Genomic DNA, 18,009 nt, shown 5'->3' with positions numbered 1-18,009 from the left:
GTAGACACTGTAAATATGGAAGTGAAGAGAACATATATCCTTATAAAAATTTATTATATGTTACCCAGGAAGAAAGATGGTAAGGACTAACTAGTTAATTAACTAGTCATTCCCAAAGTACATAAAATTGTTTTAAATGGGACACAATACAATTGTAAAAAAGTGGTTAATTTCTTTACAGTAAGAGTTTGTCAATGAGAATCCTAACCAGTCTAATCAAAGTGATATTCCCAGGAAAGGTGACATTTACAATGAGACTTATGTAGCTTCTTGGCTGAACAACATTAATGCAGTCAGTATTTTGTAAGAATTTTAATCCCAGGATTCTGAATCAATAGGAGGCTCTCAGCTTTGGAGAAACAACGGGTTATTATAAAGTGAGCACTGGCCTTGGAGTTCCAAATCCAGCATTTCTCAATTATTTCTAGCATGTAAATTTATACAACTTCTTTTTGGTTAAGTGTCATTAACTATAAATGGGGATTTTAATACATACCTGATCTAAGTAGAAGATTATTATGATAAATGTATAACTCAAATGCAATTTGTAAACTACAAAAAGCTATATATTATGAATAAATCATTTACATATATAGTGACATGTTTTATCTATTAGAGGCCTATGGGTACATTGTAATTGCTCTCTCACTCTCATTTGAATGACTTAATGAAAGACCAAATATTCATTTGAAAAGATAATTACCATTCTATTTTAAAATCAGTTCACAATGCCCTACTTGAGGGCTTTTGAAAAAAACAGAATCATGTATAAATCATCTCTGTAACCTGAGAGCTAGCACAGTCCTAGGGCACAGTCCTAGTGAATGAATGAGGAGTGTAGAATCAAACTTCTATTTTAACCAAAGATACAATATCTTCAAGTTATATCAAATAATTGTAGGTGAAATTTCCTCTAGTGGATCAGTGTAGTCAGTGCTCTGAAGTGTTCGGTAATACTCTACTTTCATTAAAAAAAATAGTATGAGGATCTCTAGAATAGCATCTTGATTTATAATAAAAACAACCTTGTAGGCTTACAAATTAAATAACTAGAAAAAGGAAAAGGACCAGATACATTTTTTTACATGAATATGTTATAACCTAAGAAGTAGAACATAAATAAAATAAGCAATTTATATGATGCTTAAGAAAACACATTTTGTGATTTCTAATTCTTGGAGATAAAATTGAAAATGTGATTATTACCTCTATTGGAAGATAAAGCTATTTACGCTTTTTTGATAATAAACACTTTTAATATTTAGGGGAGATAATACTGTTTGGAAGGTGCTGTAGTTTATCAGTTAGCTGAGATGTGTTTGGACACTGAAACTGTATTCTCTTTGGGCCTAAATAAATGGTACTATCTTGATAACCAGTGTCATATGCTAATTCAGTTATTTGTCAGCAAAGCAAGCCTGCTAAGAAGTGCACCCAGACAGACTCTAGTAAGTCTGCTGTCTCATCAATTTTCATTTTATTTATTTTTAAATGACACACCAAATAACACTGTCATGAATAGAAGAAACTCCCGAATCTAAATAAATGTTACTGGACTTAAGAAAGAGTAGTTCTCTGTTCCATCCTCTCTTCCAAGCCTCTATCCACCCAAGATAAATCCTTTGAACATTCACATAAAAAGTACATCCTTTACATTTAACAACCCCACCTTTTGGAAGTCGTTTCACAATTGGTTTATTCAAACTGAAAAACACAAAAAAACAAAAAAATAAACAAAAAGAATAAAACAAGATAAGCCACTTCTGGATACTTCTCAATCCATGGCATTATCATGCAAGAAGGATCTAGACAATCACAACTAAAATCATGTGACTTTGCTGAGTAAGATGCAGTAAGCCCACTACAGGCTATTTCTCCCACTAATTACACCTAAATATTCTGGAAATAATAAAAAAGAAAAGAAAGAAGCGAAAACCTTCTTAAGGACTATGAAAAAATAATAGTATGTATATTGGGGAGGGAATCAAAATGTGAAGAAGGATCATTCCAATGGTGAGTTTATTATTTGTTTTATTTATTCTCCCTCTTTTATCTCACTAAACCCCCACACACACACGTAGCCCAAGGCAAATAAATAGATACACCATGTTCCTGGATTTGAAAAGTACTGTTAAGATTTTAATTCTCCCCAAACTGATCTGTAAATAAAAATCAATCCCAATCAATATACAAGTAGGATTTTTTTATAGATACGCATAAGTTGATTCTAAAATTTATATAGAAAACATAAAAAAATGAGAATAGACAAAACAATTTTGAAAGGAGAGGGCAAAGGTGGAGGACTATCTGATTTCAAGACTTAGTATTAAGCTACAGTAAGACAGGGTGGTACTGTAGTATTGATAGAAATATAGGTCAATAAATAAAATAGAAGAATCTAGAAATAAACCCACATAAATGTGCTCATTTCAAATTTTCTCACAAGGATGCAATGGCCATAGATTGGAGAAAACATGATCTTTTTAACAAATTGTCTGGATCACAGGAACGTCTATATGTAAATAAATAAATAAATAAATACGCCTACCTTACCCATACTCTACACCTTAACAAAAATTAATTCAAAATGGGTCACAGACTTAAATATAAACTGTAAAACTATAAAACTCTGAGAAGAAAATGTAAGAGAAATTCTCTGACTTAAAGTTAGGCAAAGACTGATATAAGCTCACAAGCACAAGCAATAAAACAAAATACTGATAAATCAGACCTCAACAAAACTTAAAATTTATGTTCCATGAAAAACACTATTAGAATAAAAAGACAAACCACAGATTGGGAGAAAATATTTGCAAATCACTCATCTGACAATGACAGATATCCAAAATATATAAATGTCTAAAAAATTCTCAAAACTTAGTAAACAACCCCATAAAAATAGACAAATGATACCAATGAAGATACATAAATGATTGATAAGCAAATGAAGTGATGCAAGAAAACATCATTAACCTATTAGAAAAGCTAAAATAAGGGGTGCCTGGGTGGTTCAGTCAGTTAAGCATCTGACTCTTGATTTCAGCTCTGGTCATGGTCTCAGGGTTGTAAATTGAGCCCCAGTTGGGCTTCATGCTGACCATGGAGTCTACTTAAGTTCATTCTCTCTCTCTCCCTCTACTCCATTCCCTCTCTTAAAAGAAAAAGGAAAGCTAAAATAAAACATCAGAAACCAACTGACAATTCCAAGTGCTGTAAGGATGCAGAGCAACTGAAAATCTTATCTATTGCAGGTAGGAATATAAATTATCAGCCATTTTGAAAACAGTTGGATAGTTTCTTATAAAGTTAACATACATTTGACAAACGATCTAGTAATCTTACTCTGGTGAACAAATATTTATAGCAGTTCTATATTAATTGCCAAAACTGGAAGCCATTTGGATGAATGTTTTTCAGTGGATGAAGAGATAAACCAGTACATCCACGAAAGAATACTACGCAGCAACAAGAAAGAACAAACACTGGATATAAGCAACAACATCAATGGTTTTCAAATACAGAATATTAAATAAAAGAAGCCAGATTCAAAAGGATACAAATTATATGACTTCTTTTATACAACATTCTGTAAAAGGTAGTAGTTCCCTGGGATTCAAGATGGGAAAAAGATTATATCTATAAAAGGCCAGCGTAAGGGAATGATTTGGGGTAATAGAGCTATCCTGCATCCTAATTGTGCTGGTGGTTACATGACTAGGCATTTGTCAAACTCATGAACTGTACACCAGAATGAGTCTATTTTTACATAGGTAAATTTTTAAAAAATAAAATTTAAAACTGCTTAAAAAAATAGTCTGTAGGGTCGACCCACTCAGGTTCATATCCTAGACTTTTTATGTTCCTCTGTTTTGACCTTGAGTGAATCCTCTCTTGTTTCTGCATATGTTTTCAATTCAGAAGAACAACTAAAGTTAATTAACTTAGAAATTAAGGTAAACAAAACTGCTTTGACATCTGTGAGGGAAAAGCAGGCTAATGTTACAAACTAAGTCTCTTGCGTGCATACTTAGGGACAAACGGCCCCATAAGGATGGGCTGAAAAGACTCCCACTAAACAGTTATAAGCTCACAATTCCTCATTGGTACGATGAGGCAGCTGGACTAGGGAGTCCCCAAGGATGCTTCTAGTAATAAAATAATTTATTTCTAAGAAATGCTTTGTTGACTTTGTGTTCAAATGCATATTGTCACTTTAAAATCTTCTAAATATCTAAAATATTTCTTATATTTGTTTTTTGCTATCTTTGTAATTTGTTTTCTAATACAAAGATTCAAACTTTTCCTGTTTCTTTGGCTTACTCTTCTAGAAAAGGTTATAGTATGAAATAATTTGTGTGCATATTTCTTAACTATTTTATTATTTTGCAAATTGCTTATTCATGCTCTTTGAACATTTTTCTGCTTGAGTGTTTACTGCTTGCTATTGGATATTTTGAAATAGAGATAGAGATAGAGGTAAATGATACAGGCAGAGATAGATAAAACATTCTTCTTTTGCTGTTTTCTTTTAAATTTCTTTTTATATTTATCTTAACTTTATATTTTGAACCACACTAGTACAGAGTTTCACACAGCTTCCTCTAAAATTAACATTTTACAAAACCATAAAACAATATCAAACCAAGACAATAACATTAATGTAATACTATTAATTAAACCGTAGACATTATTAGAACACTACCCATTTATTCACCAAGGCTTTTTTACTGTTTCAGGATCCAATCCAAGATCCCATCTTTCACTTAGTTTTTATACTGCTTAGCCTCCTTCAATCTGTGGCGGCAGTTCCTCTTTGATGATGTCTATGCTTTCAAAGAATTCTCGTCATTTATTTTGTTGAATGTCTCTCAGTTTGAATTTGTCTGATGCATGCTTATGATTAGTTTATACCATTTGGGCAAGAATATCATCCAAGAGCATCATATAAGGGATACATGATGTCAACATGTCTTATTTCTGATTATATTAACCTTGAACAGTTGATTGAGGTTGTATCTGTCAGGCTTCTTTATTGGGAATTTGACATTTTCCTTTGTAATTAACAAATATCTTGGGGTAGACGCTTTAGAACTGTGAAAGGAGTAAGAGTATTAGGCTGACTTCTATAATCACTGTGTTTTTTTTTTTTTTTCCTGCATGCTTCCAAATTTCTATTTCTCTTCATTCACCTCAACCTGAAACGATGTATTCAATCAATTTGACTGACAATGCTTAACTTTTAATAAGACAAACCAAAGGAAGTAAATACCAACATAAGCCATTTAATGTGTTTTATTATTAAATAATGAGAACTATCTTCTTGAGGATCATTTTTCTACATCTTCCTTTCACAAACTAGTGGAATTCTCCTGGATCCTGCTCCCAACTATAGACTTCCACTCTGGATGTACAGTGTAGAATCTTATCCTATCTTAAGTCTGCAGAGTGCACTCTGTGGTCTATACTCATACATAGGCCTGATTTGCTGTTCAATTACAAAGCTTTAGCATTCTATCTTCATTTATCTCTATGGTTTTCCATATGCTGTATTGTTATTGTTCTCTGAAGATCTCATCTTTTCTAATCAATGGAGCTTTCCCTTTCTTCTTTCAGAGCAAGGCTATGTATATGAGAAAAATTATAATTGTAACTACAGGGGCACCTGGTCAGCTCAGTAAGGTTGAGCATCTGCCTTTGGCTCAGGGTGTGATCCCGGAGTCCTGGGATTGAGTCCCACATCAGGCTCCCCACGGGAAGCCTGCTTCTCCCTCTGCCTATGTCTCTGGCTCTCTCTCTGTATCTCTCACGAATAAATAAACAAAATCTTTTTTAAAAAATAAAAATAAATTTAATTACATCATTTTCCAACTCTTTATGTCCTTTTCTTTAGTCTTCTGTTTGGGGAAAATATACTGGGGTAGGAGGGTGATTTCACATGTGTTTACTCTGCCATCTGAGGACATAAGAACATCTATCAGTTTATTTTTCAATGATCGGGGTTTAAGGTTTTTTTTTTTTTTTAAGATTTTATTTATTTATTCATGACAGACACAGAGAGAGAGGCAGAGACACAGGCAGAGGGAGAAGCAGGCTCCATGCAGGGAGCTCGACGTAGGACTCGATCCCAGGTCACCAGGATCACACCCTGGGCTGAAGGCAGCACTAAACCGCTGGGCCACGGGGGCTGCCCAGGGTTTAAGGCTTATTTTCCTCAGTAATAATGTGTGGGTTATTTAATTTGCTTTATTTATTGGAACTACAGTCTCTAAGCTTGACAATAACTGCTACTGTGCTAAAATCTTGAGCTTTCCTGATTAATATTTTTTCTTGAGATCTTCTAGATAATGTTTTGCCTCTAAAACTAGATGTTTTCAGAGAAAAATCTCTTTCTCTCTCTGCTTAGGCTTCCATATTTTTAAAAGAAAATATGATTTTGTGCTTTGTCTTAATTACTTCTTGCTGAAATAACAACTGTGTCTAATATACTATCATCTGTTATTTTCCTTTAATGTATTATGCTAGGTCAAAGGTGAGGTTTTGAGCTAAAAATCTGACTTTCTGGCTTTTGTAAGACAGAGCTAATGTTTTTTTAAGACAGTAGAATCTGTGATTTAGGAACTGTAAGTTTAATTTAGGAACTATAAATGAAGGTGTCAAATAGAAAATAGAAGTTAGATATTGGTAAATGGAGCTCAGAGGAATATTTTGGACTCAAGTTATGCACATAAGCTTGAGATACATATACATTTGGGAGACATAATGCAAGTTCCATGTCAATAAAACTCCATGACAGTTTGTTCAACATAGCACATTTATAATTTTTACTATCATTTTGGGCATAGTCTTTTAATCTGGGACATGTTTAGAAAAGTTTTTCATTGTTTTTGTTTGGAATTTCCACTTTCAAAAAATATGATATAAGAGACTGAATTCAAAGATTAGGATGCCAGATTATTCCTCTAATTAATAACTTCTGTTTTTACCCCTTCATGAAAGAAAAGACTTTACATCTGATGTGGAAATTATCACCTAAGTAAATGCCATAGGAAGACACAGGAAGTACATAGTAAGTGCATTCTCAACATCTTAAACTGTCACCTCCTTGAGAGCAAAGACTGTTTCTTACTCCTGTGTACACAGACAATATTGTGCATACTTTCTGGTAAATGGCAGAACTACCATTGCCTGTAAAGTGGTGCAGATTTCCTAGTGAACACTTAGGAATATGTACAGAGGTCTAAATTGTGCATACCCTCTTTGTTCTGGTATTTATATTCCTAGAGATACTTGTAGAAAATAATTAAACAGTATATTTTGACAGCTTTATTTACAATTACCACAGTCTCTTACTTGTCTGTCTCCAGTACTACAGTCTAGTTTAAATCATCATCACTTGTGACTGTAATGCCACTGTTATGTCTCTTTGTTTATAACCCTTGCCTTCACAGGATAGTAGAAACATAAAGCAGTTCATGTCTCCCTTGGTTAATATCATCTGGAAGCTTTCCATTGCACTTAGAATAAAACCCAAACTTACTACCATGGTCTTAAAGGACCCACATGTCCTGGACTCTGCATGCCTCTATCATCTCGCCTCCTACAACCTCTTTTCTTCCCTTACCTCAACTCACTAAGTTCATTTACTTAAGCCTTTTCTCTGTTTTACAAATACCCCAAGCTCTTTCAGCCTTACAAACTGTCTTAACAATTGAGTAACTGGAAAAGTTTATGTATCTGAGTGTAACTGGCTCTTGCTCTAGACTCAGAGCTCAACTCAAAGATTAAACCTAGTCAGCAGGCCCTTTCCTGACCATCTTCCTCTCAATACCAGCAGTCTTATCACACCCCTCATTTCTTTTTTTTTTTTTAAGATTTATTTATTTATTCATGAGAGACACACACAGAGAGAAAAGCAGAGACACAGGCAGAGGGAGAAGCAGGCTTCATGCAGAGAGCCCGATGTGGAATTCAATCTCAGAACTCCAGGATCCTGCCCTGAGCCAAAGGCAGACACTCAACCGCTGAGCCACCCAGGTGTTCCACATCCCCCATTTCTATTATGTTTATACCACTGACCATTTTTTCAACTAGTCCTATTTATTTATTGGTTTACTTTTTTTATCTCTCCCAAGTAGAATGTACGTTCCCTGAAAATATGAGGCTTTCTTGAACTTATCACTGTGTTCTCATGTCTAAAAAAAGAGTTTAGCAAAATAGCAATACAAAAACTATCTAGTGAAATATTTGAAAGACTGGATAAAAGACAACACATAGACATTTATCTCCCCAAGATACTTATTCCTATATTAACAAAAAATTAATAAAGACCATCAGCATGGAACTGAGTAAATACAATATAGTACAAATATATAATGGAATACATGCTGGAATTAAAAATAACATTGTAAAAACATTTATTGACATAAATAGATGTTCTCAACATATTATTATATATTACTGTTTTTAAAGAATATTGCAAAAAATATGCACAAGATGGTCCCATTGAGAAATATATAAATATATATTGGGAAAAGGTGTCTAGAGAAAATATAAATATTAACAGTGGCATATCAGTATGGTGAGATGACAAGAGATTTTTAATTATTTTTGTAATCTATATTGTGTTTTATAAATATAAATTATTTCTTTTTTGTTTTATTCAAATTCAAGTTCATATAGGATAGTGTGTTAACATTACTAACATGTAGTGTGTTATTAACTAACATTAATAACTAACATAGTGCGTTATTAATTTTGTGGTAGAATTTAGTGATTTATTAGTCACATATAACACTCAATGCTCATTACATCAAGTGCCCTCCTTAATGCTCATCACTCAGTTAACCCCATCTCCCTCCACTTTCTCCTCCAGTAACCCTCAGTTTGTCCTCTGTAGTTAAAAGTCTTATGGTCTATCTTCCTCTTTGCTTTTATCCTATTTTATTTTCCTTTCCCTTCCCCTATGTTCATCTGTTTTGTTTCTTAAATTCCATCTATGGGTGAATCCTACAGTAGTTGTCTTTCTCCAACTGATTTATTTTGCTTAGCAGAATACCCTATAGTTCTATCTACATCATTGTAAATGGCAAGATTTCATTCTTTTTGATAGCTGTACACACACACACACACACACACACACACACACACACTTACACACATACATACATACATCATCCTCTATACTGAAATGGAAGTTTGAGTCAATGGATTCTTCCGAAAAGCTTTCAAAGAGACTCTATTGTTTGTAAACTCCAAACTCCTCTTTAAGGTCTGTTCTACTCACTTCACCTCTCTGCATCTCTGCTTTTTCATCCAAAGTGAATGAATACAAATTAAGAGTTACAGAGTTTTCAAAGTTTGAGTTTCAGATGTTCTAGGATTCTGTATCATTCCATTTTTCTTCAACAAATCACTCTCCTGAACTTTTTGTTTAAACTAAACTTTTCTACCTCCCCAACACATTTTTACTTTCTACTTTATTCTTTTCCCTGTGCCCTTCCTTGTCTGCCTTCCCAAATCTGATCTATTCTCTAAGCATTTAGAGGACTCTCCCACTTCTTCCTCTGCCACCATCCTTGTTCCCCCTCTGAATTCTTTAATGCAGTGGTTTGTAGCATTCTAAGCATTGTTGAATTGGACTCTTACCTATTGTGATGTTATTTAGAATAGGCAGTTAACCTCCCTAACTAAACCATATTGGGTTCTCCGAAGTCAGAAACCATGCCGCCACTTATTTACAAAGTGTTTCGAGCATCTTCTCTTTAACATAATTGATGCCTTATAAATACTCATGGACAGACTAAAGCTTGTTCTCACTTCTTCACTTGCCCTTATGGGTTTCAAATTTTGATTCTTTAACCCTCCTTTACTAATCACTACTCCTGAATCCACCAAGGAATTTGTTCCCTCCACTCACAGGCATTTGAGAGTGAGTTTTCATCCCTTTCTCACATGTCTCCAATACCCTCAGAGCTACTGTTTTTTGTTTGTTTGTTTGCTTGTTTGCTTCAGTTTTTTATAGCTCCTTGAATTCTACTAGCAAAGTCCCCACGGCCGAGAATGAGACTTTCTGAAGGACACAATTATCTATCCAGAGCAGAAAGAACTCAGAGAGAAGTACAAATATTCCCACAAAGCCCTTTCCACATTCCTAGCTCTTTAAAATGCTCTCTGTCTCCCACATCTGAGCCCACAAATTGCTGATCCAATTATAGGTCATGGCAATATTTTCACATTCACAACCTCCTAAACTAGAATGTAATGGAGTAAAACTCAGCCCCCACTTAATAGAAGCCATCACACCAGATGTTCAATTGCAGCGTTTCAGAAGAAATACATGGCTGCAGCTCTGACTAATTGCTAGAGACACATTCGGGACATGAGAGCTGCACCTAAGATCACCCATAAGGGAAGTCTAAGTTCAGAAGTGACTGATTATTTTCTTGTACGTGAAACTAAAATGCACTAGTCAAGACAATGAACTTTTCCACTATTTTGCTTAGTTCACTTTGCATTTTATGATAGACTAATCTTCGTAGTGATGATGGGACTAATTCCAAGGATTGCTAAAAAATTGAGGCAGTATAACATTATCTCTCCCATCTTAATATATAATGCACCATCAGTAGGACACTTAGTTCACCCTGAGATAATCAACATCAAAATTACACTTTGTGCATATGATTTGTTCCCTATAATTTTGTGCTTTTTTTTCTCTCAGTTTATCTCAAATTATTTTAAAGTCTTTTCCCAATTTTAATACCCAACATTGGTCCTTGGCTAACACTTTTACATGCATTATCTCATTAATCATCATAACAGCCTTATAAGTTATGTATTAGATGTATTTACTACTTACTAGCTGACTGAAATCTTGAGCATGCTATTTAACCTCCCTGAGACCTCACACTCTATAAAAGAAAGTAAATCATAGTCCCTATTAGCAAAAAAGTTCACATAAGGAAAAATGATTAGTAGAATGCCTGCTATAGATTAAATGTTCTATAAACATTTTCTCCTATTATCATCATTATTTTCATTTATCCATTTTCCAGGTGACACAGCTGAAACATGGAGATGCCTGGGTGGCTCAGTAGGTTAAGCATCTGCTTTCAGGTCAGATCATGATCTCAGGGTCCTATGATCAAGCCCGCATAGCATAGGGCTTCCTGCTCAGCGGGGAGTCTGTTTCTCCCTTTCCTCTGCCCCTCTCCCCCTCACTCATACATGCTCTCTCTCTCTCTCAAATGAATAAATAAAAACTAAATCTTAAAAAAATTAAAAACATGGATATGTGAGTCACTCTTCCAATTGTCACTCAGTCAATAATTTTCTAAGTCATGATTTGGTTAGGGAAACCTCTGACCATGGAGCCCATGTTTTTTAGTACTGTAATGAGCTGGCTCTTGAACACTGACCTTACTGCCAGTTTTGATTGTGAGTCATCATTTCTCAACATTGCTTCTTATCTGCTCCACTCCTTCCAAAAAGTGAGGGAGGAAATTATATTTCTCTCTCTCTCTCTCTCTCTCTCTCTCTCTCTCTCCCTCTCTCTCTCGTCTCTCTCCCCGAAGTTACATAGAACAACAAAGAAACTAGAAGAATCATGGGCATATATAAGTTATTTCTCTAGGGGAAAAGGCAAATGTTGATCCCTGAGAATTCTCTGGGATTTAAATACTATATATGCACGTATTCCTGAATAAAAATAGATTAAATTTTACACAAAAGGTGATTTCATTAACTCCCTTTGACCCTACAGAATGATTAAAATAGCTTTGGTTTGGCAGAGTGTATACCTTACTACTGAGAAGCCCAAAATAATCAGAGGGACTGTAGGGTACGATCTATAGTAATGCACTTACTCAGAAATAATTCAACTGGGAAACTATTTTCAGCAAACTAAAGCATGTTTAGCTTAGAAGACAAAGAAAAAGAAAAGAAAGTAAGAAAGAAAGAGAAAGAAAGAAAGAAAGAAAGAAAGAAAGAAAGAAAGAAAGAAAAAGAAAGAAAGAAAGAAAAGAAGGAAGAAAGAAAGAAAGAAAGAGAAAGAAAAGAAGAAGAAGAAGAAAGAAAGAAGAAAGAAAGAAAGAAAGAAAGAAAGAAAGAAAGAAAGAAAGAAAGAGAAAGAGTAGGGAGGGAGGAAGAGAGAGAAAATAGTGCTGACAAGGATGTGGAGAAATTAGAACTCTTGTGCACTCTTGGTGGGAATGAAAAGTGATGCAGTTGCTATAGAAAACAGTATGGTAGTTCTTCCAAACCTTAAAAATAGAATTACTATATGATTCAGCAATCCCACTTCTGGGTATATATCCAAGAGAATTGAAAGCAAGATCTTAAAGAGATATTTGCACATAGCAGCATTATTCAAAATAGCCAAGAGACCAAATACCCATTAATGGATGACTAGTTAAATAAAATGTAGCATATACAATGGATTACTTTTCCACCTTTAAAAGGAAGAAAATTCTGACACATGCTACAAGATGGATGAAATTTGAAGATATTATGCTAAGTGAAACAAGTCAGTCAGAAAGAGACAGATAACGTCTGAGGTATCTAAAGTAGTCAAATTCATAGAAACAATACAATGATGTTTTCTTGGGACTGGGAGGATAAAAAATGGTAGAATTGTCTAATGGGCATATTTCAGTTTTGCAAGATGACAAGAGTTCTGAAGACTGGTGACACAACAATATAAACATACTTAATACTACTGAACCATTCACTTACAAAAAGTATATCAGGGACATTTAGTTAAGTTACCATGTGCAAAAAATAATCATTTTATAAAGCAATCACTTGCTTTATAATTTTGCATTTGTATAGAGTTATTTAGTAAACCCACTTTTTACATGATATTTTGTAAAAAGATAAGAAAAGCTGCAACTATTCTTTCTTCCTCCTTTTGCACAAATGTATTGAGTAAAAAATTAATGTTACAAAGTCTTTGTTGCTACAGGATACAGAAAGATTGGTTTGACTGAATTAATAGGAAAAATTTTACTTGAGATATGCAGATATATTTAAAATCGTCAAGGAAAATTGCATTTATGGCCACTTGACATGACACTATTAAGTTATTTTTTAAAACTCACCTTGAATAACAGAAGTTACATAAATATCACCATTCTGTTTTCAAATCAAACAAATTCATAGAGTTACCATTAATATAAATTACTACTTTGACCAGATATTATATAACTGATGGTGGTTTCAAAGTGATCTTTGACATTTCTGAGTTTTAAGAATTTATTTTCAGCCTATAGCATACTGGCCAGTGGGTACACATTACTATTGAGTACATCAAAATGAAATTATTTACAAGATGCTTCTTGAGTTTTTGATCTCCCATGGAGTTTCCTACAATGGCGCATTAATCTGTCAGTTGCAAAGAATACCTTTGGAAGAGATTTTAGGGGGAAGGGAATGGGCAAACAAATATTCCACACAGCTTTCCATGAGCATTTGTCATGACTGGCTATAATGTATTCTATATCATATTATGTTTCCTTTCAAATAAATTTGTCTTACCTTATTTATGCATATTGCAATTGTGGAGCCTATCCTATCTTATTTGGCTATTTTAGTTTTTCCTTCAATTCTAAGCAGTTGATTTTACAGGAAAAGAGAGAAATATGAGGAAGTGATAGAGACAGAAAGTGCTATGTAGACCCTTTTCAATATTTTAGATGCTTATTTTTGTTCTGCTCGGCATGAGACAGGCTCATTCTTTCTGAAGCAGTAGCCTCTGAAGAGATCTGACAGTATTAAAAAGAAAGGACATTTTAAAATAAGTACACATCATTGCTTTTATACCTTTGACAAGCTTGTAGAAGCTGAGAAGGCCAATCTGCAGACCCAGGCTGGAACAAAGAGAATATGCTTAGTCAATGCCTCCAAGAGAATACCTGATGTGCTAAGATGAAACAGAAATGCACATGATCACTTTTGGAGGCAAAGCCAATTAAAACAAAAATTTGAGAGGAAAGTGGCATTAGGCACAGAGCTTTGCCACTGCCCTGTCTGCATCATATATTCTTAATATTTATTGAATGCATCAATAGGCCAGGATTTCTGAGGTCATCCTTCTTTCTCTGAATATGATTACCACCTACATTTCTGCCGTTGCAAGTGTAGAGCCAGAATTTGATAATCCTTTTAAACTGTGTATCCTAACATCCCATTCTAGTCTTCGCCCTGCATGATGTATAAGCATATTTCTCAGATTTTTGAAAAATATGCTTATTGGTTTTTATTATCATAAAATTAATTATAGAAAATTTGAATACTATGTAAGCATTATGATAAAGAAAATTTAAATAGTTCAAAATATTACAATCCAGAGTAACTGCAAATATTGGGCCTTTTCTTCAGGTAATCTTCTCAATGCAGTGCTCCAAGTATTACAAATTTATGGTCTTATCCTATAGACACACACACACACACACACACACACACACACTTCATAATTCTTACAATTTATCAAGCTAAGCCCAGGACTATTTTTCCCAGCCCTCCCACCTCCTCTCTCTTCATTGTTTTTTTGAGGCTAACAAATGCAAGCCAGTATAATGTGTTACTTTCTTAACCTGGTGGCCCTTTCTATCCTTCTATCACTCTGGGGAATGATAAAGCCCCCAAACGGAAAGAACCAGAGTCCCTAGGGCACAGTGAAAAGGAAAGCTGCCTGTTCAAAAAGGAACAAATGCACTCATTTGTGAGTGAGAAATAAACTTCTATTGTGTTAAGTCAGTTACAAAAGCTGGTTTTAGCTTAATGCTGCAGAGAGCATAGGTGTTGATCTATTAAATTCATAGATTTTGATAGAACTGGAGTTTCAATGATTAGATTACCTACTTTCTGTGCAGCCTCCAACAAGAGGAGTCTTCCAGCCTCCTATGCACATTAGAGAGAATGGTGCTTATCTTGATTGAAAGAATTGAAAGTTGTGACTGAAAGAATTGAGATGACTTTATAGCAACACAGTTACTGTGACAGTTTTCAAAGTCCAGCATCATTCCTTCTTTTTGATGCCCTTCAAGATCTCAAGAATCTCAAAGGCTGTCTCATGCAGAAAGAAGCAACTTTAATGTGCATTAATACTGATACTGCCTTATCTAAACTAGTTAAGTTGATCTTTGAACCATTATCAAATCTATTTATAGCACAGTAGCTTTCCCTATATAATGTCAAACCTACAATCCGTCTTAATTAGGTGGTGCCCTTTCAAGATGAGAAGTACATCATAGAGAATACAGTCAATAATATTATAACAAAGTTGTTTGGTGACAGATGGTGACTACACTTACTGTGGTGAGCACTGAGTAATGTATAGAATTTATAGAATTGTTGAATCAATGTGTTATAACCTGAAACTAATATAACACTGTATGTTAATTATATTTCAGTTTTTAAAAAGTGGTACCTCAGAGGCATGAGCATGGTCATATTAATTCTTTTAAAATACATACTTTGCAGATCAGTGACATAAAAGTCCATTGATCCAATGTGTCTTATTAAACACAGAGGTTTGAGAAGATTATTTTATTTTGAGTTGAGTATTTTTTCCATGTTTAATTGCCACCTATGAAGAAATTTGAAAAATGGACAACAAGTATTCTTTTTGACTTCAGATTCTAGATTTCATTACATTTCTTACTTGACTGTGCTATGATTTTTCATATATATCATCCGTCTGACCAAAATGTATTCTACAAAATAGTTCTACTAGATGTTTCTCATGGAAAGTGTGGTATGTTCAATTGTGTTAGGAAAACACTACATGCATTCTATTTCTTTCTTATGGATTTGCTTATTACTGAGAAACTTATTAACCTTATTCATTACTGAATTTCTCAAACTCATTGACCATGTAATAAAAAGAACTAGCAGAATTCCCATTTACATGTGATATTTCTGTGTTATTTAGGAAGGACCTCTTGATTTTTCTTTCTTTCTTAGCCTGCAAAGTGTACCAAGACAAAGCTCCCCTATATCTTACTTACTGCTGTATTCTAAGAATGAATAGAGAACCTAATGCACGGTTGTTTCAAAAAGAATTCTGGATGAGGGGCAGAAGGGTTCTATTATATAAAAATTGGATACAATCAAGAAAACAAAAACAAAAAACAGTTAAGTTAAATATTCTATAAGACTATTATCTTATCTCATCAATGAGTCAGTATTATTTTAAAAATGGGATTGAAGTGGATTAAAATAGATTTAAGATGAATAACTCTCAGGTACATGTTGTAATCTTGAATTCAGACTTCTGCTTCAGGAAAGCCCACTGCTAACAAAAACTTGAGAAAAAAAATAATATAGTATGTAAAAGAGCAAACATATTTAAAAAGTAGAAGTTTTGCTATAATAAAATGTGGCATAAAATAGTATAAATATATACGTATGTATATATATATATTTATGATTTAGACTAAATCAGGATGAAAATATAGTAAGGTGTTAAAAGTGGTGGGATTATTGTGATTTTATTTTCTGATTCCAATCTTCCTCTTTAATGAAAGAATCCATTTTCTCAAATCCCTGACAGATGGTAACCCAAATTCTACTCGGATATGTCCAGTAACAAAAATCTCTACCTGGCAAGGCTGGTATTGCACTCTTAGATAATGACAACTATAAGAACTGTGCTTCCCTATGGCTTTCACCCATTGAGTATACTAAAACCGATTCTATCTTTAAAATGTAGCTGATATGTAACTTGAGAAATGGTCGTAAACTATGGCTCAAAGACAGAGGAAATGACAGAAAAGCAGCACAGTTTCATTTCATTTAAGCATTTTTCATGCTCACTTGGTTATCACTGTGCCCACCTTATTTGATTCAGTCTTCAATTTTTTGCATGGATGGTTTCTTTCTCTTGTTTAAAGATTTATTTATTTATTTGAGAGAGAGAAAATGAGAGAGAGTGTGCACAAGTGAGTGGAGGAGGGGCAGAAGAAAAGGAAGAAAGTCTTAAGCAGACTGTGTTGAGCATGGAGCCTGACACAGGGCTTGATCTCACAACCCTAAAATCATGACCTTAGCCAAAATCAAGTGTCAGAGGCTGAACCAACTGTGCCACTCAGGCACCCCTGCATGGATGGTTTCTTTATAACTATTCCTGGATTTAAAAAATGAGCCCAAAATACATCTAGAGAGATATGTTTATTTCCTGGAGATATCTACATGTATTGACTGTCTACTCTTGAGTTAAAAAGAAGTCATCAACTTGTGTTCAGTTCTTCTTTTTCATAAACTCTCTTACTATGACCTACATAATAAGACAGGTAGGGTATGCCCTACATCTCCCACCATGTGACTAACTGGACATTTTCCCACTGATAAATGGTTAATTTCTCAAAGTACAATAGAAGAAGCAGAGATGAGGCAGTCATACAGAAAAAAAAAGTGTCAGCCTGGGAAGAAGGACCTCTAAAGGAATCAGCTCCTGTTCCATGAATTCCCTCTCCCTCCCCATTTCTACCCAAAGGAAACCAAAAGTGATGCTCACTGTATCAATTGTTCACATTATAGAAACACTACACTATGTATAAAACTATATACCTATAAAACATCCAGGGGCACCTGGTGGTTCAGCTGACTAAGCATCTGCCTTCAGCTCAAGTCGTGATCTCAGCATCCTGGGATCAAACCTTGTGTCAGGCTCCCTGCTCAGTGGAGAGTCTGCTTCTCCCTCTCCCTCTGCCCCTCCTCCCAGTGCACTTGCTCTCTCTCACTCTCTCTCTCTCTCAAATAAATTTTTTTAAAAATCCAAATTCCATTGCAAGGGGTTTGTGTAAATACAGTGTACATAATGTATTCACTTATCTCCATCCCACAACTCTTGACTATATTTAGGCTACCACTAGGTCTCACCTGTTTATTAAAGTTAGTTTCTCTGCATCCAGCCTCATTCCTTCTCTACATTTTGTATGTTCTCTACATTTTGCTGGAGAGAGCTTCTGAAAATGCAATTCTGATCTTGTCATTACCTTACTTATAATT

General features: G+C 34.4%; 1 protein-coding gene across 10 annotated transcripts in view; it reads right to left on the bottom strand.

The window, feature by feature from the left end:
- The window catches only part of GABRB2 (gamma-aminobutyric acid type A receptor subunit beta2), a 240,388-nt gene that overhangs the window by 157,472 nt on the left and 64,907 nt on the right, over positions 1–18,009 (bottom strand). The gene's annotated exons all lie outside the window — the stretch shown is intronic.

This window comes from Vulpes vulpes, chromosome 4, assembly GCF_048418805.1.
Source record: "Vulpes vulpes isolate BD-2025 chromosome 4, VulVul3, whole genome shotgun sequence".
NCBI lineage: Eukaryota > Metazoa > Chordata > Mammalia > Carnivora > Canidae > Vulpes > Vulpes vulpes.
Note: the sequence above shows the minus strand (reverse complement) of the source record. Positions and strands in the feature narration are given on the sequence as shown.